Consider the following 22006-nt stretch of genomic DNA (forward strand, 5'->3'; position numbering starts at 1 on the left):
CCATAAATAACTATTTTCCTTAAATTTTGAGAACCACTGGATTTTTTTTTCGTTACTTTTTTTTAGTTCAATCTACTATCTATTTTGCCATATTACCAAGATATGTATTATGTTGCTTAACTGAAAATAAAAAAAAAATCACAAAAAATTCGGCAAAATACAAACACTTTAGCCCTTTAGTTTTAAAATACCTAGTAAACAAAACAATTTCAAAGTTTTAAATTCAAAGTTAGGTTAAGTTTAAATAGCGGACGCGACGCGAACAGAATTCTTTCCGATCCGATAACTATAAATGAAGAGAGTTAATACTACCTCACGTAAAGGAAATAACACCTGGCCTTATTGACGTCCATGCACGCTATTCGGTTTAGCGATATCTCTCTATTACGCTGTTTATTGTTATTTTATGCGAGTTTATTTTTGCGCACAGGAAATTTGACTCGTTTGCACATCGTCATAAAAAACAATTTTCGTACCACGAATTAGGGATAAGATTTTTATCTGTATACATATAGTATACTTAATCTGTGGTAATACTGTCATAAAATTGTAGGCCTATATTACTTTATCGTTTTTTGTTTTTAATATAACAAATAAAAATAATTTATTCCTAAAACATTAACTACCCTTTATTTTTACCGAGAAAATCTACCCTTTATTTTTACCAAGGAATCATCTGCTAAAATTTTTCGAATTTATTTTCATATAATAAAAATGGCGTCAAGTTGGATTCGAAATAAATACGTTTCAATAACGTTCACCATATAATTTTATCAATAAAATGTCAACGATCTTCATTTACAAGCCAACTCTAACCTTTGTGTTTTTCCATCGTATTCTATGCTGTAAATTTGACAAAGAAAATATTATTAGTTTCCCACACCTAGAATAAAAAAAAGTTGACGCCACCAGAAGCTCTAGCCAGATCAGGTAGTACTTCGTCCGAAGACATAATAAAATGACAGGTCTCCACTTCAGTGGAATCATTTATCTGTACCTACTTTTTGTATAATAGAGGTTTTCGAGACTTACGATGGGAATTCCCCAGGAAATGGTGCCGATTTATTATTTGGTTTCGGCGTCTCGCTATTATTGATGATAAAATAAAAAAAATGTCTGGATATAGTTATTGGTCCTTGTGTTAGTATTTGCTGACTTCAATAAAATTTAAGTATTATAGATTCGTGTTGTTAAAGATTAATGAATATTAATAAATATTTTGGATGTTTCAACAAAATTACCATACGATCGAAAAAAAAACGGCGTCAAAGATGGCCGAGGAATGACAATCGATGATAATTTTGTCGACGTCAAGCCCTATAGACGTCATTTACTTGGCCCGTACTCTTCCTTATTTGTTAATGGCGCTTACTGCCAGTTGGCCTTACAAAGGTTTTAATTTATTAATGGATGTTGTTCAAAATTAAAGAAAAACTATTTTTTTTGGAAATAGTGTGTCGGAAACGTTCTATCCTTTTTTAGTCTTTCTATAATTAGTGTTAACTTTTGACAAGGTTTATGTCAATTTTTAGTAAAGGGGGTCTAGAGATTGACTTCGCCAAAATTATCATCGATTGTCATTCCTCGGCCATCTTTGACGCCGTTTTTTTTCTCGTTCGTATGGTAATTTTATTGAAACATCCAAAATATTTATTAATATTCATTAATCTTTAACAACAGAATCTATAATACTTAAATTTTATTGAGGTCAGCAAATACTAACACAAGGACCAATCGTCTATAACCACTAATTTCGGACGTTAGAACAAAACTACAGGACTTTTCTACGATGTTCTCTATTGGTATCTTGGAAACTACTAGAGATAGAGAGTCGGTTAAATGTTGAAAGAATTGCAGCTTTGTGAGGTCATAAATATGCGCCTTTCAGATTTTTGAAAAAGTTCATGGCTTACCAGATATTTCGAAAAAACAAAATTTGGCTATTTCAAAAATTGTCCCTAATTCCATTATAATCTATTTTAGACAAAAAGTTTTCAGATAAAAGTTGTAGATAATTATATCCTTAATGAGATTGCGTCCTCCGTTTTTTTCTAAACCCTTCATTTTTGACATATGAGACAAACATATGTTTTTTAAATGGAAACCATAGGTGGCCATGATGTCATAAAAAGCGCCATTTTTTAAGCATTTCAGCGATATAAGCTATAATATGTTCGAAAAATTACTGAGTTTTTCAGCATATTTATGACCCCACAAAACTGCAATTCTTTTCCCATTTTCCCCGCCGGAAAAATGCGACTCTCTATCTCCGAGATACCCATAGAGAACACCGTAGGGAACTCACCCTGTATAATAGCAAAAACCGGAATTAACACATAGCATAATAGTTAGTCATGGCATAATTCGAATATTAGATCAAAATATTTCTCTTTATGATTTTCTTTAATGTTAAAATGCATATTAATAGTATTAAGTACTAATTTAAAGATTATAAAGAATAAATATAAAGAATCATATAAAGAACAATAAAATTGATGATGTAAGTATGTCTTATGTATCTATGTAACAAAACATCAGATTGAAAATCTAATAACATCATCTTGTAGAGCTGGAAATTGGAAATTAGGAATGAGAATGTGAAATTTGTATTGGCATATATTTTCATATAGAGTCAGAAAAAATATAATTGAGAAATGAAATTCAGAAATTCGGGTTTTGCCAAAAAATCTTCGAAAGTACAGTACATCTCCTGGATCTGTGTCTATGAAAGGAATGGCGGACAAAAAACATTTAAATAAACAGCAATATATTTTAACAACAGAATCTATAAGATGTCGTAGGAGAGTATGGCCTAGGCACACGAAATGCGAGAGGTGACAAACTTATCCAGTTCTGTATAGAATCGAATTTATTTATTGCTAACACATTCTTCAAACAACATCCTAGAAGACTATACACCTGGAAATCTCCTGCTGATAAAAAAGGCCGTATCATAAGGAATCAGATCGATTTTATACTTGTTGGACAAGAACTGAAGAAATACGTGCAATCAGTAAAAACATATCCTGGCGCAGACGTTAATAGCGACCACAATCCCGTCGTTATGGATTTCCGAATGAGAAGATTCAAAAAGATCGCTAAGACGCAACCAACTCCTAGAATCAACACTAGAAAACTGCGGATACCGGATGTACACACTCAAGTGAGTTCCAGGATCGAATGTGAAATGACAAAAATCCAAAATGAAAAACAACTGGATATAATGGAAACCTGGAATAGGATAAAAACCTCCATAACTCTTATTCAGGAAAATGACATTGGCCACCTTGAAACTAATGTGAAAAAGAATGGATGACTCCTGAAATCCTAGAACTCATGAATGAAAGGAGAACCCATAAGGCAAATCCAGCATTATATGCTGAACTAAACAAAAGGATTAGAAGAAAATGCAGAGATGCAAAGGAACAGTGGATGACCGAGAAGTGTAGTGAAATCGAAAATCTTCAAGAAAAATACGACACGTTCAATTTACACAAGAAGGTGAAAGAAATGGTAAACTGTAACAAGAAACGTTCCACAGCTATCTTACGGGACCAAAATAATGACATCATCTTAAGAATAGAGAATAAACTACAACGATGGAAGGAATACGTAGAAGATCTATTTAATGATAGCAGACCGAACACTCCACCGAAAGCGGATGAAAACATGAACGAAAAAGGACCTGAAATTACCAAAGACGAAGTAATTCAATCGTCAGAAGAAATCACGATTAAACGAGGTGTAAGACAGTGCTGTGTGCTGTCACCGCTCTTATTTAATATATATTCAGAGGCTATCTTCAAAGAAGCTCTAGAAGGAATCGAATGTGGAATTAGGATTAACGGGAAAGTGATCAATAATATGAGGACTATCCCAACGGATTGGCTACGCTCGACATTTATTACCCTTCCAAAGAAAACCCACGCTTCGAACTGCGATGAATACCGCATGATAAGTCTGATGTCCCATGTCCTCAAAATATTTCTCAGAATAATTCACACCAGAATTTATAAAAGATGCGAATACCAACTAGACGAAACTCAATTTGGATTTCGCAGTGGCCTAGGTACTCGTGAGGGCGTTATTCGGATTAAACGTTATCACTCAGCGTTGCAGAGACATGAATGTCAATATAATCGCTTGTTTTATAGATTATAGAAAAGCCTTTGACTGCGTTAACCATGCAGAGGCTAATGAATGAATTAGTTCGGCATAGTGAAAACTGCGGTCTCCTCATAAATACCACAAAAACGAAGGTTCTTGCATTCACCAAAACACCTGTGCAGATTCACCTGGATATCAACGGTGACCCAGTAGAGCAAGTGTCTTCATACAAGTATTTGGGGTGTATTGTAAATGATCAATGCGACCCGAAGAAAGAAATTAGAAGCCGCATAGAACAGGCTAGAAAAACATTTATAAATATGAGACAATTTTTCACAAGGTCAGATTTGAGTTTGGAGCTACGGGTACGCATGGTCAGATGCTACATTTTTTCAGTTCTCCTGTACGGGTGTGAGAGTTGGACTCTTGACATATCGTTAAAAAAAATTAGATGCCTTCGAAATGTATATTTACCGCCGTATATTAAGAATATCATGGGTCCAAAGAGTTTCAAATGTGGAGGTTCTTAATCGAATGAGAAAACAGAAAGAACTCATGCTTACCATCAAAGAAATAAAAACACGCTACATAGGCCACATAATGAGGGGTAAAAAGTATGAACTTCTCAGATTAATAATTGAAGGCAAAGTCCAGGGCAAAAGATCTATCGGCAGACGCCAGAATTCCTGGCTAAAGGACATTCGTAGATGGTTTGGTTGCTCATCAATCGACATATTTCGTATGGCTGTATCTAGAACGACGTTAGCTATTTGGATCGCCAACCTTCGAAAGGAGACGGCGTCGTAAGAAGAAAAATATATTTTATATGTCGATTTGACGAGTGCGTCACCGCAAATCGCTCCGCCCACTCATTTTATTGGCTACTTGCAAATTTGTTGAATTTTATTGATGGGACGCGTCGTCTATTTTTTTACGAAAAACATCGAGACAATATCGTTTCCCCTCTCTCGGATACCCCTTAGCTACAGAACGGACAGACGTACTGTAATCAGATTTTTGGAGATGAGACATGCCGTTGTAGGGTTTAGCAAGGCGCAACTCTGATTCTCTAATTTAATCATCTTTCTATCTATTTTGGTTTACGACATCCTTTTATACACTCAGATGCAAAAAATTGTAATAATATGCAACGAAAAACTTTTTGTGAAATTTAAAATATGATATATTTTTATCCTTATTTTTATATATTTTCATGATTTCTTTTGGCAAACTGTATATGAATATATCAACTTTACCGATTCATTAATTTTTTTCAATTCTTAATCTCAGTTTTGTATAAACTTTAGTACTGGACTTCGCAACCAAACACCCTGTGCAATAATTTCGTAAGTAAATTTTTCTAAAACATTATTTATCTGACAGAACCATGTCTCCTGTGCATTTTGTTTTTTGGATATCATGTCGATACATGCCTTAGTGAATTTTTAAGAGCGAAATGAACTTGTCACCAACAGTTTGCAATTTTTTTCAATTATCGTTAGGTACTTTTTGATGTTATTTTCAATATGACGAGGTAGCTATGAAGATAAGAAACTTTCTTTGAGAATGTTTTTATAGATTTTTTCTAACTGTGAAAATAATCTTGTAAGAAAATAAACGGAAAACCGGAAATTTCAGTTCTTCCGCCATATTTCCAGAAATGACAAAGATAAGTTCATTTACTACGATTATTCTTCGATTACCATTGAGCTCACTAACAGCACAAATTTAAGCCAATCTCTTACCATTTCTTAGATCCCAATGATGTGAATCAAATTGAGAATTGAAACATCCTGTATATCACGATCCACATTTACCCTATTGCCTGAAAAAAAGTAGATAAGATACTTAGATTAATATAAAATTCTATGGATTTAGTTAAAAAGGTATACACCTATAAAGAATATATAAAAAAACAAAGGTATTAGCCCTAAACGTTTTTTTTCTCCTTCTGAATTTCTTGAAAGCCGAAATTCAATTTAATAATAATAATTTCTGGAGAAAGAATCTTCATACGCGCATCCACGTATATTATTCGTCGTCTAGAGAAAGTTATAATGCGGGGTTTTTGTTCGTAAAGACCAAGACTGTAAAAGGCGTTATTTCCAACGAAAATTATATGCGCTTTTGTGTTCTGATAGAGGGCAGGGCTGATCTGTGGTTTCTCTCGAATTTGATCGGCACAATTTCGGAATGAAACGGGACGTGAGATTTTCTAGAGCTTTGTAATTTGAGGTATTTGATGTGGATGGGAACATTTTGTAACTTTGATTTAGGTAGGTGGAGAAAATGGGGTTAAATTTAAACGCGAGAAATATATATGATTTGCTGGTTGTGATTTAAAGCTTCGTCCACACATAACGTTTTACCTGTCAGTCCTGATTTATAACTCATCCTACAGTCTATGGGCTTTGACAAAAGCCAGTATCTGAGACGGTTTTACAGAGGTTAGTTCTTCATCTCCGATATTAGTCGTACCAAAGTTTATGGCACGAATGGTTGCTGTCTCAGCGCACTCAGTAATGAGGTGTTTGGTGTTTGGTGTCTGGTGTTTTTCCATTAATCCCCACAGAATCTGCATGTTATCCTCCTATTTTTTCTCGGGTAATATATCATTCAAAATAATATTAAAGACGTTATTAAGACTATATAGCAATAATTCATAAACTTTGAATTATCGTATAAAGTCAGATGATATCAAATGGATTAATTCTAGTTTTCTAACGACTTGTGTTTCCGACTTTCGTTATAACCTAAATATTAACTTTAAAAATGTGCAATTCGTGATTTTACCATTGCTTATTCAAAATCATGTTTTTGTCAATTTTACACATATTTTATTTTTTATCTCGAAAATTATAAGAGACAGGTATAGGTTAGTGTTATAAAAAAAATTGGCGCCTGGAGGCACGTATAGCCGCCCATACTTGATATTTTTTTATCTCAAAAACTGCGACTTGACTGACTGATTTTGATGTTATTACAAATTTTGTTGCAAATATTATTCCTAATCTTAAATTGAAAACCGCCTTTCGCTGGCTACTGTAACTTTGGAGTTCCGATTTTTTAAAATTTTTAACCCCTCCCATACCCCCTTACCAACCCCCCACCCCCACCAAAAACTAATGGCCAGATTCTCGGGTGCCACAGTATTTTTGTGCTAAATTTGGTTAAAATCGGTTTAGCGGTTTTTGAGTTATCGTGCTACAGACGGACAGACAGACAGACACCATGAAAATATTTTGTATTTAGGTCATTTATGACCCAAATAACTCATTTTGAGTGAAATTAATAAAAACGTTTTTTTTACCAATCTTAATAGCCTACCATACTGGTATGGTCTGCTAAATATGAGATATGATAGTAGTTTAAGATGTAATAATAGTTAGTCTAAAGATGTAATAATATACTGGGTGTTTCATTGAAAATAACAAAGGTGGTACCACTTTTCAAATCATCCGAAAACAATGTAATGCTGATAATGTTTTAGATAGATGGAGCAAGTGCCTTTATATAAAAATCCAAATTTTTAAAACAATTCTATCACCGGTCCTCCTATTACCATCGCCGGAAAGTCAGTTACCGGTAGCAGCTAGACAACTAATTTTTCATCGGGTATTTTTCAAGGGTATTTCGAAATTTTTAATTTGTCCTTCCATTATAAGCTCAAAGCTCATCCATAAGGATATTTCGAGATTTTTCATTTTTTCATTATAAGCTTAAAGCTACCTAAAATTCGAAATTTGTAGTTAGTTACACATCTAGAAGTATCTTAAAATTTTGATGACGGCGAGTGAGTCACTGGCGAAGTTAAAGAAGTTTTACTAGAAAAAAATCACAATCCTTGAATTATTGTTGGTACATTCATATAAAAATAAAATCAGAAGAGACCGCTTCGATTAATTCTAATTTTCTATCTTTTTCTCGACTGGAAAGTCAGTTACCGGTAGCGCTAGACAGCTAACTTTTAATTCATAAGAGCTTTGTTCGGGTTCTTGTTATTACCGATTCTGAACCGTCCTAGAACTGTGATGCGTATGTGCAGAAGGAAATAAGAAGACATTATTTCATTTGCGCATGCGCTGCAGAGTTCTAGGACGGTTCAAAATCGGTAATAACAAGAACCCGAAGAAAGCTAAGGATATTTCGAGATTTTTCATTTTCTTCTTCCATTATAAGCTTAAAGCTACCTAAAATTCAAAATTTGAAGTTTGTGACACATCTAGAACTACCTTAGAATTTTGATGATCTATCTGTGAGTCAATGTCGAAATTAAAGAAATTTGACAAGCGATAATTCATAAACTATGAGGTATGATTACTAGATATTTAGGTAACCTAGCCAGCTATAGTATGTCTTCATGAAAATTAATATTCTTGCTCCACAACGAAGTTACAGGGTGGTCAAAAGTGCCGTTATAACATTCGATAAAAGGATGGTATGGGTGTGCTAGACTTGGCGGGGGCACTGACGTGCCCCCATATTAATATTATTCGATTTTGCACTATTTGAAAATTGACTTAAAAAAAATAAGACTTTAAATAAAATGAGCAATAATGCTAGTTGTCCCTCATTTTAATTGAAAAAGAGATTGTTTTTTTTCTGTAATTTTTATCAGTATTTTGTTTTTACTATCTGTGATTTAAGTTTTGATTGTTATTTTAAAGCGACTAAAAGCTATAGCCAACATCTACAGATGTGGTTATTCACCCAACTTTCCAAGTAATGAAAAAAAATAAAAACAAAAAAAAAACCGACAAATTTAAAAGTTGGGTAGTCGAAGTAAGCAACTAATTCGATTCAGGTAAAGCACCAATACCCATCATTTATTTTGGGTAATTGAAAAATGAAGAGGATCACATAATGATTTTCTCCACCACCGTTCCATTATACGTAAGACCGGAAAATATCTTAACCCGCATGTAAAATCGCAAATTTGATCACATTATAAAATCGGCAAACATGTCGCCCGGAGCTAATAAATTAAGGCTCATTATTATTTTCGGACCTTTCATTTTCGAAAATTGCCGTGGCGTACGGTGCCTATATGGAGAGATTTCGAAGACAAGACGAAGACAAAAGGTTGTTAGCGTTTTGTATTAATTTTCGTTTTCTCTTCTTATTAAAAGGCTGTTCAGCTATCGTTCAGCGTTACGTCATCATTATTTGTCAAATGTAAGTTTAAGGGTATGTCTGAGAGCAGTTCATATTGTTTAGAAAATTTTAAGTACTTTCCTATATTATTGACTGAGCGAGTTGATGTTTCACTGACGAATGCACGTTTACCTTAAATAATGAACCCAATGTTCAAAATTATCGATATTGGAACTTTTAACAAACACAACGACATTTACTTTTAACAAAGAAAACCAACACAACCTGTGTTGGTTTTCTTTGTTAAAAGTAAATGTTTGGGCAGGGATATTCGGACACAATATTATCGGGCCATTATTCCTTACGCGAAATTTAAATGCAGAATATTATTTGGGACTACTCGAAAATCATATTTTACCTGCTTTACATGCAGGGGCGTAGATAGGTGTATGCTATGGGGGTGGTACTATGATTAAGTCGCAAAAAAAACACCGTCGGAATTTTTTTCTCGAATTAAAATGACGGCGATTTTTTTGTCTTCAAAAATATATAAAAACATAACACAAAAATTAAAATATAGATTTGTAAATAACATAAACAAAAATGAAACAACGACGTTTATTAGTTAATTTTCTATAAACTATAAATAAAAAAACTCTAAACTATCAAAAGAAAACTATAAAACTATAAACTATAAATAAAACTACAAAACAAAATCAAGTTTTCTAGTACGCTGTTTGGAAAACCTATCAATAACAGCATCAACATTTATTTCAATATCTTTATGGATATTGATTAGAGTTAACCCCACTAATCTGTCGTGGTTAATAAGAACACTTTGTATGGTTTTAATTAGGTCGAACATATTATAAACGATAAATCAACATAATTAAAAGCATACAAAGTGTTCTTATATGTCGGATATTAATTAAAAAAAATCCTTTCATAGTCAATGACTATTTCAATTCTCGTATCTCGTCAAGCGTCAGGGGGGGGGTACTGTCCCCCAGTACCCCCCCCCTTATCTACGCCCTTGTTTACATGATGTCGCTAGGGAAAATCAGGAAGTTTGGTACCAAGTGGATGGCTGCCCGGCACATAGTATCCTGGCTGTTCGGGAATATTTAGACAATAGTTTTAACGGAGACGTTATTGACCTAAATCATACAGTAAATTGGCCAGCAAGGTCTCCTGATATTTCGCCAAATGATTTCTTTCTCTGGAGTCATTCATCAACATGATATACAAGGATAAAAAATACCCAAATCTAGACGAGTTAAAAAATGCTATTTCTGCCGAATGCAATAGAATTTCAGTTTACCAACTAGGGAATATAAGAAGATAATTTTATGATCGCCTGGGTTATTGTCTAACAGTCGATGGAGGAATATTTGAACATCTTCTTAAATCCTAAAGTTCTAACAATTTAATAGTACCTAAATTAATAAGTTATTGAATATTCTAATAATACTATAATTAACCTTGTAATTGATTACTTTATTTTACTTTAATTCATATTAATTTGTATTTATAAATACATCTTTAAGATTTCCGATGTAGGAATGAGTTTTCAATAATAATAAAGCACTAAATAGGTAAATTTCTGAAATGACAACTTCATTTGACAGTTATCTTTTACCTGGACTGGTGCTCATAAGTAAATACAGGGCCATAAGAAAGGAGAAATATCGGCGATAACTTGTAAACGAGCTAATCAAAAATATCTAAAGTTGTTCTTTTGAATGTGGGTTTTAGTGCTCTTCAATAAACCTAAATAGAATTATTCTCTAAAATAATTAGGAAAGCCAATAATTAACCCCATTAAAATTTACATGGGATTTCCTATGTCCCGTCCGACGATGCAACACCCGGTATACGGGAGCTATTATTATATTATACTGTCACAAAAATTAAATTATATAAAAAATACATTTAGCCACGCCGTACGAATATCATCGGTTTAATATAAATAAAAGAACAACTGAATACCTTACTTGCCTATGAAAAGATAATTCGGGGACCTTTATGTTAAAAGTTCCACACACCAAACACTGATCATTTTGTGAGAAGGTTATATTGTAGATTCCCTCCAAGGTATTTTAACGTAGGAAAAAAATCATTTCTAAAACTCCCTATTAAAGAAAAATCCGCGCAAAGATTTAAGTTTAAGTAGCCAAATTATATTATAAATTTTACGTTTTTTGGGAACAAAAATGTTTTTTATGGGGTATGAACCATATTCACCATGTGCGGTAAAGGCACTATTAATGTTATTAAATTAACAATCACTGTAGTAATAAAATATGGGGTTTATAACTTTAGAGTCATCCAGCTGAATTTTTAAACGGTTTTATGTCGTTTATAATGAAAGTTTACTGTCATATTTTACTTTAATTTAAAATTTTATACCTATGTATATATTTTAATCGTTTATATAATGCACCTTTTACCGTATATACAGGGTGAGTCTAAAAGAAGCAAAACTGTATTTAAGGATGTATATTTGGATTCCAAAAACACAACTTGACTGACTGATTTTGATGTTATTACAAATTTTGTTGCAAATATTATTCCTAATCTTAAATTGAAAACCGCCTTTCGCTGGCTACTGTAACTTTGGAGTTCCGATTTTTTAAAATTTTTAACCCCTCCCATACACCCTTACCAACCCCCACCCCCACCAAAAACTAATGGCCAGATTCTCGGGTGCCACAGTATTTTTGTGCTAAATTTGGTTAAAATCGGTTTAGCGGTTTTTGAGTTATCGTGTTACAGACGGACAGACAGACAGACAGACACCATGAAAATATTTTGTATTTAGGTCATCATTGGGTCTTATGACCCAAATAACTCATTTTGAGTGAAATTAAAAAAACGTTTTTTACCAATCTTAATAGCCTACCATACTGGTATGGTCGGCTAAATATGAGATATGATAGTAGTTTAAGATGTAATAATAGTTAGTCTAAAGATGTAATAATATACTGGGTGTTTCATTGAAAATAACAAAGGTGGTACCACTTTTCAAATGATCCGAAAACAATGTAATGGTGATAATGTTTTAGATAGATGGAGCAAGTGCCTTTATATAAAAATCCAAATTTTTATATCACCGGTCCTTCTATTACCATCGCAGGAAAGTCAGTTACCGGTAGCAGCTAGACAACTAATTTTTCATCCCCCATAAGGGTATTTCGAGATTTTTAATTTGTCGTTCCATTATAAGCTCAAAGCTCATCCATAAGGATATTTCGAGATTTTTCATTTTTTCATTATAAGCTTAAAGCTACCTAAAATTCGAAATTTGAAATTAGTGACACATCTAGAAGTACCTTAAAATTTTGGTGGCGGCGAGTGAGTCACTGGCGAAGTTAAAGAAGTTTTACTAGAAAAAAATCACAATCCTTGAATTATTGTTGGTATATTCATATAAAAATAAAATCAGAAGAGACCGCTTCGATTAATTCTAGTTTTCTATCTTTTTCTCGACTGGAAAGTCAGTTACCGGTAGCGCTAGACAGCTAACTTTTAATTCATAAGAGCTTTGTTCGGGTTCTTGTTATTACCGATTCTGAACCGTCCTAGAACTGTGATGCGTATGTGCAGAAGGAAATAAGAAGACATTATTTCATTTGCGCATGCGCTGCAGAGTTCTAGGACGGTTCAGTATCGGTAATAACAAGAACCCGAAGAAAGCTAAGGATATTTCGAGATTTTTCATTTTTTCCTTCCATTATAAGCTTAAAGCTACCTAAAATTCGAAATTTGAAGTTTGTGATACATCTAGAACTACCTTAGAATTTTGATGATCTGTCTGTGAGTCAATGTCGAAATTAAAGAAATTTGACAGGCGATAATTCACACACTATGAGGGATAATTACTAGATATTTAGGTAACCTAGCCAGCTATAGTATGTCTTCATGTGTAGTGAAAATTAATATTCTTGCTTTATCCACAACGAAGTTACAGGGTGGTCAAAAGTGCCGCTATAACATTCGATAAAAGGATGGTATGGGTGTGCTAGACTTGGCGGGGGCACTGCCGTGCCCCCATATTAATATTATTCGATGTTGCACTACTTGAAAATTAGACTTAAAAAAATAAGACTTTAAATAAAATGAGCAATCATGCTAGTTGTCCCTCATTTTAATTGAAAAAGAGATTGTTTTTTTCTGTAATTTTTATCAGTATTTTGTATTTACTATCTGTGATTTAAGTTTTGATTGTTATTTAATAATAAGCGACTAAAAGCTATAGCCAACATCTACAGATGTGGTTATTCACCCAACTTTCCAAGTAATGAAAAAAGATAAAAACTAAAAAAAAACCGACAAATGTAAAAGTTGGGTAGTCGAAGTAAGCAACTAATTCGATACAGGTAAAGCACCAATACCCGTCATTTATTTTGGGTAATTGAAAAATGAAGAGGATCACATAATGATTTTCTCCACCACCGTTCCATTATACGTAAGACCGGAAAATATCTTAACCCGCATGTAAAATCGCAAATTTGATCACATTATAAAATCGGCAAACATGTCGCCCGGAGCTAATAAATTAAGGCTCATTATTATTTTCGGGCCTTTCATTTTCGAAAATTGCCGTGGCGTACGGTGCCTATATGGAGAGATTTCGAAGACAAGACGAAGACAAAAGGTTGTTAGCGTTTTGTATTAATTTTCGTTGTCTCTTCTTATTAAAAGGCTGTTCAGCTATCGTTCAGCGTTACGTCATCATTATTTGTCAAATGTAAGTTTAAGGGTATGTCTGAGAGCAGTTCATATTGTTTAGAAAATTTTAAGTACTTTCCTATATTATTGACTAAGCGAGTTGATGTTTTACTGGCGAATGCACGTTTACCTTAAATAATGAACCCAATGTTCAAAATTATCGATATTGGAACTTTTAACAAACACAACGACATTTACTTTTAACAAAGAAAACCAACACAACCTGTGTTGGTTTTCTTTGTTGAAAGTAAATGTTTGGGCAGGGATATTCGGACACAATATTATCGGGCCATTATTTCTTACGCGAAATTTAAATGCAGAATATTATTTGGAACTACTCGAAAATCATATTTTACCTGCTTTACATGATGTCGCTAGGGAAAATCAGGAAGTTTGGTACCAAATGGATGGCTGCCCGGCACATAGTACCCTGGCTGTTCGGGAATATTTAGACAATAGTTTTAACGGACACGTTATTGGCCTAAATCATACAGTAAATTGGCCAGAAAGGTCTCCTGGTATTTCGCCAAATGATTTCTTTCTCTGGAGTCATTCATCAACATGATATACAAGGATAAAAAATACCCAAATCTAGACGAGTTAAAAAATGCTATTTCTGCCGAATGCAATAGAATTTCAGTTTACCAACTAGGGAATATAAGAAGATAATTTTATGATCGCCTGGGTTATTGTCTAACAGTCGATGGAGGAATATTTGAACATCTTCTTAAATCCTAAAGTTCTAACAATTTAATAGTACCTAAATTAATAAGTTATTGAATATTCTAATAATACTATAATTAACCTTGTAATTGATTACTTTATTTTACTTTAATTCATATTAATTTGTATTTATAAATACATCTTTAAGATTTCCGATGTAGGAATGAGTTTTCAATAATAATAAAGCACTAAATAGGTAAATTTCTGAAATGACAACTTCATTTGACAGTTATCTTTTACCTGGACTGGTGCTCATAAGTAAATATAGGGCCATAAGAAAGGAGAAATATTTAAAAAGAAATCGGCGATAACTTGTAAACGAGCTAATCAAAAATATCTAAAGTTGTTCTTTTGAATGTGGGTTTTAGTGCTCTTCAATAAACCTAAATAGAATTATTCTCTAAATTAATTAGGGAAGCCAATAATTAACCCCATTAAAATTTACATGGGATTTCCTATGTCCCGTCCGACGATGCAACACCCGGTATACGGGAGCTATTATTATATTATACTGTCACAAAAATTAAATTATATAAAAAATACATTTAGCCACGCCGTACGAATATTATCGGTTTAATATAAATAAAAGAACAACTGAATACCTTTCTTGCCTATGAAAAGATAATTCGGGGACCTTTATGTTAAAAGTTCCACACACCAAACACTGATCATTTTGTGAGAAGGTTATATTGTAGATTCCCTCCAAGGTATTTTAACGTAGGAAAAAAATCATTTCTAAAACTCCCTATCAAAGAAAAATCCGCGCAAAGATTTAAGTTTAAGTAGCCAAATTATATTATAAATTTTACGTTTTTTGGGAACAAAAATGTTTTTTATGGGGTATGAACCATATTCACCATGTGCGGTAAAGGCACTATTAATGTTATTAATATTATTAAATTAACAATCACTGTAGTAATAAAATATGGGGTTTATAACTTTAGAGTCATCCAGCTGAATATTTAAACGGTTTTATGTCGTTTATAATGAAAGTTTACTGTCATATTTTACTTTAATTTAAAATTTTATACCTATGTATATATTTTAATCGTTTATATAATGCACCTTTTACCGTATATACAGGGTGAGTCTAAAAGAAGCAAAACTGTATTTAAGGATGTATATTTGGATTCCAAAAACACATCTATAATTTTTTTTTGGAAATATTGTATTTTTTGGATTTTTTTTAATTTTCAGTTAGAAAACTCTAATCTTATCTAATATCTTGATAATAAGTATAGCCACGTAGGTAGTAGCTTAAATTTAGAGGAACGAAAACAGAGAAATTCCTCAACCGAGGTATAAGGTATATCTAAAATTTTCATTTAAACTTTATGTTGAAATTGACTTAAATTGACTTTAAATCATTTTGTTTTAGAAATGAATTAGGTAAGACTTAATGCTTAAGTCTTTTTGAAACTGACTTGTGCCTTATGTTAGTTTTTTATCCTTCTTACCTGACAGGGGGGTAAAACGTTATGTGTAGACGGGGCTTTAGTCCAAACGTGCCTTATCTATTAATCTTTTTTAGAACCTCAAATAATTCTGTCTTATTGCATCATGGCGCCTGTAGGTAATTCTCTTTCTTCTACAAAATTTGAGAATCATCTTTATTAACTTAAAAGCAAAAAAGTATTTTTCTAGGCTTATTTACAATTTATGACTTCAGGATAGTAGAGCAAAATATTTGCTTGTTTTTATCTCAATATTACCTGTTATAAATAACAATATTGGTGATAAAACCATTTAAGACCGTGGGAAAGCTCCAAAGGTTACTTGCCTATTGATTTTTTTATTGGGGAGTGCGTTGGTGGAAGTATAGGAATAAATAAAACTTTTAGAACATTGAATCGCCCAAATATTTGAACTGACCCATTCGTCTTAAAAATACAAGCAAACGATAACCAAACAGAATCATCAAATTTAAAATACATATTTGCTTTTTTTACGCTAGTTTTTTCATCTCGTCCTACAATATTCAATATTAATTAACCTCAGAGAAAGCCATCAAAGGTCTAGCGAGTCATTACCGGGAAACTGACTATCAATCGATGGCCTCATCATTGGGATCTTGAAATCTAGATGAGATACGAGCTCGTTAATTAATTGGAGACAATATTTCATAATAATTATTTGATGCTGATCAGAATACAGCCTAAAAAGTTTAAAAATTCCGATGAGGCTCCAATTTGGGACACACTGTCCGGGTGGCCAACTAAGAACGGACGCCGCACAGTGTTGAGAAAATGGTCATTTTGGGACAAAAATCCTAGAGCGTTCAAATCAGTCTTTTTAATTAATTTTGGCACTAAATATAAATAAACAAACATTTTTTAAAAACAATTAAATTTTAAATGAAACTTGAGAATTACAAAAATAATAATAAACATAAATAAAACTAATATAAAACCAAAAAAAATACAGGGTGATTCAAAATTAAGTACACAGATTTTAAGGGCGTATTCACGAGAACACTAAGAAAAATATTTCATACAATGATCTGTCCTAACTTGCTTCGTTTCCTAGATACAGGGTGTATCAGGATTTTATCTTAAAAAAAGAAAAAAAAATCAAAAAGTCCATGTTAGTAGCAGTAACGGAGCACAGATTTATAATGTCCAAATATAAGGCTACTTATATACAAAATCTGTTCGATACGTTTTTTTACGTTTTTTTTAAAGCTTACTTAAAGTTTGATACTTTTATTTTATACTTTCTGAGCTACGATAGGTTTAAATTTTTTGTAAATTTAGGGTGATGAACTCATACGATTTCTGTTATCTATTTTTAGTACACTTATCTTAACTAACAGCAAACATAGCAAAATAAAACTTATACATATAAATGCTATTAAAGAAACAATCTACTATTAAAGTGACAGCGAAAAAACGTTCAACACTTAATGCTTTATCGAGTAATTTTACTATAGAAATATAAACAAATTTTGTTCACCTGGAGGCATTCCCGGTAATTTTTTGCTTTGTTTTAATAAATACGGATATTTTACTGCTAAAATAACACATTTTTTAAATTCGAATTAAAATTTGGATTTTCGTATTTTTGTCCATGGGCCGCAACACTATGCGCTGGCTGTATCTCAGAAACTACTTATCGTATAACTTTGGGAAACAAATTCTAATAAGTAAATCGACCAAGAGAAATCGCTGGAAATTATTTTCAAGTTCGGAAAATGTCCGCTAGGTGGCGTTTCTCTGATTCTCAAAAATATGAAGGTGAACAGGTATTTTAAATATTACTTTTGTAACTATCCAGAAAATTGTAATTTTTTTGATAAGTGTATTTTGCTCTATCTCATAAAATAAAGTGGTGGGGAAAGGTTAAACTTGTTTTTGTTAAAACAAGGATAACTCTGGTTTAGATGAGCCGATTGAAACAAACTAGGGCTTGTTTAAAAGAGCTTTTCTTCCTTAATGATCTCCAGTATACATCTTGTTTCCATAATTTTTTACCTGTATATTATTACCCTGTATAACTTTTCGGGTCAAATTTTAATTTGGTTTAATATGCAATGGCTATTGTAATTAAATATCAGGCTATACAGGGAGGGGCGGCTAGGGATAAAATAATAGGGGCCTAGAGATTTTGTTTTATTTAAATGAAAAATAATAACATTAAAAATAAACACATTTGTTGAATAGAACGTTTACATGAATTTCTCTATCAAAAAATTTGGTGGACTTGGTTATCAACTCCCTGTTTCCGTGGATTACTTAAATAACTAGAAATTATGTAAAAAAAATAAAAACTAACACACATTTTCTGAACAGAGCAAAATAATATCAACTAAACAAAAATGGATAAAAATGGTCATTTTTAGTACATCACAAGCAAATAAAAAATAATATTTAGCAAAAAGTGATAGTTCAGTCAAAATTAAAGATTTCTCTGGGGGGTGCCAAGCAGTACTTGTGGGGGGCACGGCCCCTGTAATTACGTCAATGAAGGTGAAGTCAGTCATATTGATCGTTGGTTATGCTGTTTTCTTAATCATTTTATTAAAAGGTAGGAGCATTTTTTAAATCTTGATGCCCTCTAACGGACAAACGAAGCACTTTCATATAGAGATAAATTGTGCCCAGTGAACTTATTTTGACTCTAAAAAAACGTAGTAGTTCTAAGTCCACTGAATATTGGAACAGCCCGTATAAATAAAAAAAATCAAAGAATTGAAACACTTGTATATCTTAATGATATCATAATTCGATACAAATATTCAATTACCAATATAAAAGGTATAAAGGTGGTACCAAATAACACGGTACTACAACAATACTATTCTCTAGTGACACTTTGTTGTTATTACACCCCAAACAGTACGACCTCTCTTCAAAACGAGTGGAGAATATTCATGACAACAAATCCAGCCGGTCGTTACTAAGTGTTAAAATTTTAGGGCTCTTTTATTGTTCGGCAGTACGGAATTGGTGCGGTGGCGCCAGAGTACCACCTTAAAAAGGCACTGGTCTGCGGTTTGGGTAGTACAGATAAGGCACGTTCCGGTTATCCGAAGAGAATATTGAGAGAACAGAGAGAGTGATTTCTTATTGCCTTTCTAATTCTGGGACAATATTTGTTTTAATGTTTGTGTTTATTTTAAGGCTTGAATGAATGAATCACTGAATAGCAAACAAATATTTGACAGCTTTTATAAGATTTTTGAAACCAATATTTCTAGCTACACATATAGTAGAGAAAGCTATATGAACAAATTGTATGTTTGGACAAGTATTCAAAAAGAATCATATACAGGGTCCGGCAATAGTGCGTCGGGTAAACCTAAAGTATGTACAAGGATGTATTTCAAGAAAATATATTAACTTCTATAGAGTGGCTCAAAAAAGTGTGTCGGGGTGATTTTTTTTAAATGGAATACCCTGTATATTATTGCATTTTTAGCTTCCTATCAGATCACTTTAAATAATTCTAAAATATGAGTAAATGTTTTTTGATAGTTTCAGAGATATTAGTAAATAAATATATATTTTTCAGCCTTTCTTACAAAAAAAAAATATTAAAAATATAAGAACTGTCTTGAAATCAAAAGTATCAAATAAAAAAAGTATGAAATCAATCACTCTTTAGATGGTCTAAACTTACTTTGTTATAAATATCGAAATTTTAAATCATACAGGATGTTCAAAATTCTACGCCAAACTTTCTAAAATATAAATAAATTTCCTTTGATTCTTTTAATCGAACGCCTTGTATATTACTTTTTGATTAGATGGAGAATTAAAAAATGAACATTTTTTGAGTTTAAAGTATTTCAAAATTTTTAATGGTTTCGCAGATACATGCACTATTATTTCATATGGCTGTCTCAACCGTAAAATATGAGAGGAAAAAATATTCGGTGGCTTGGATAAAAATTTATTGTGGAAAATGCCATTTGAAATATAAAACGACAAATATCAGCGAAACCATTAAAAATTTTGAAATACTCTCAATAGCAAAATAAAAACACTAAATCACCACAATACACCAAAACACTTTTACTTTTACACTGGACGCGCGTTTCGCTAACCATGTTAGCATCATCAGCAGATGATTATAAACTGACCCACAGTTTATAATCATCTGCTGATGATGCTAACATGGTTAGCGAAACGCGCGTCCAGTGTAAAAGTAAAAGTGTTTTGGTGTATTGTGGTGATTTAGTGTTTTTATTTTGCTGTTTAACACCAAAGGTTCCAACCCTCAACTGTAATACTCTCAATACAAAAAATGTTCATTTTTTAATTCTCTATTGAAAAAATAATATACACTCTGTTCCATTTAAAAAAACCAGAAAAATTATTTTATATTGTAGAAAGTTTGGCGTAGAATTTTGAACATCCTGTATGACTAAATACCTGTAACTAAAAAATTATTGCAGTCCTCATGTCCTCATGAACATAACTTATGACTTTTTTTTGTATAGGGTGGGTCAAATTCGACGCTTTTAAATGGAAACATCCTTTTCTATAGGAGATAGACGAAAACTAATATCGGGGTCTGGAGCTCAATTTTCATGAAAAACATGATGGTGAAAACCGCACATCAATATCTGTTACCGTTTCGGAGTTACGGGGTGTTTTTCAAAAATGTGCATTTTTAACAAATCGCTGTAACTTTTTTGCTATGGAAAATTTTATATTTCTATGAAAACATTTCCAAAGCACCTTTTTACGTAGAATTTAATGGTTTAAGTATAATTTTTTTAAAATTAATAATTTAAGAGTTATCAACAGAAAAATTGGTTTTTTATTTGGGACACCTTCTATATTTTTAATTAACTGAAAAGAATTTAAAATTACCTTTCTAAAAATATAGCACACTTAATATTTCGTCAGAATCCCCTTCAAAATACAGAATTTTTAAAAGTTCGCCACTTTTAACTAGTAGGCTTTGGACCCCTTATTGATAATAAGCCCTTAATGGAACTCGAAAACATATTTTTCCAGCAAGACGACGCACCGCCTTTGAACGCTGAAGTTATCAGCAAATTTTGCAGCCAATTTCAAGAATAATTGGATAGTTAACCAAGATCCCAGCCGTTGCCCGCCGAGGCCGCCTGACTTAGTGCCCATGGATCTAATTCTATCCTAATCTAGACAAGAATTAAAAATACTTAGCAGTTATGAGAGGTTATCTTTCACCCCCACTGAGTTAATGAATTTCGCGAGAAATGTTCAAAAGCTGCCCCGTCTGTCCATAACAGAAGACGGTCGATATGTCGAACACCTGCAGCAAAATCTCATGCCTTGGTTTGCTATTTATTTTTATTGTTATTAGTTATAGTTTAAATGTGTTGATGTTGGTTAAATATATTTTAAATTGTTATAAAATTCTGCATCTCTCATAGCAAATATTATTTTCATAAACAAAATACGAGTAGCGGAAAATATTCAACATTATTTTCGTTTATTATAAAACAATTCAATATTATTTTCGTTTTAATTGATGCTCATAGCTAGAATTTTTTTGCATTACAGCCAGTGCCGTTCAAAGCCTACTTATTTAAAGCCGGCGAATTTTTATATACTCTATATCTCGAAGAGGAATCGAGCAAAATATCAAGTGTGTTATATTTTTGGAAAGGTAATTTTAAATTCTTTTCAATAAATTACAAATATACAGGGTGTCCCATATAAAAAATCAAATTTTCTGTTAATAATTCTTAAATTATTAATTTTAAAAAAATTATACTTAAACCATTAAATTCTACGTAAAAAGGTGCTTTGGAAATGAAAAAAAAAAGGGTGTTTCCATTTAAAAGCGTCGAATTTGACCCACCCTGTACATCAAACGTTTGATCTTTGTTTGAAATGAATTGATCCTACATTAAAAG

Source organism: Sitophilus oryzae, unplaced genomic scaffold (assembly GCF_002938485.1).
Source record: "Sitophilus oryzae breed Bouriz unplaced genomic scaffold, Soryzae_2.0 scaffold_1640_pilon_pilon, whole genome shotgun sequence".
Classification (NCBI taxonomy): domain Eukaryota; kingdom Metazoa; phylum Arthropoda; class Insecta; order Coleoptera; family Curculionidae; genus Sitophilus; species Sitophilus oryzae.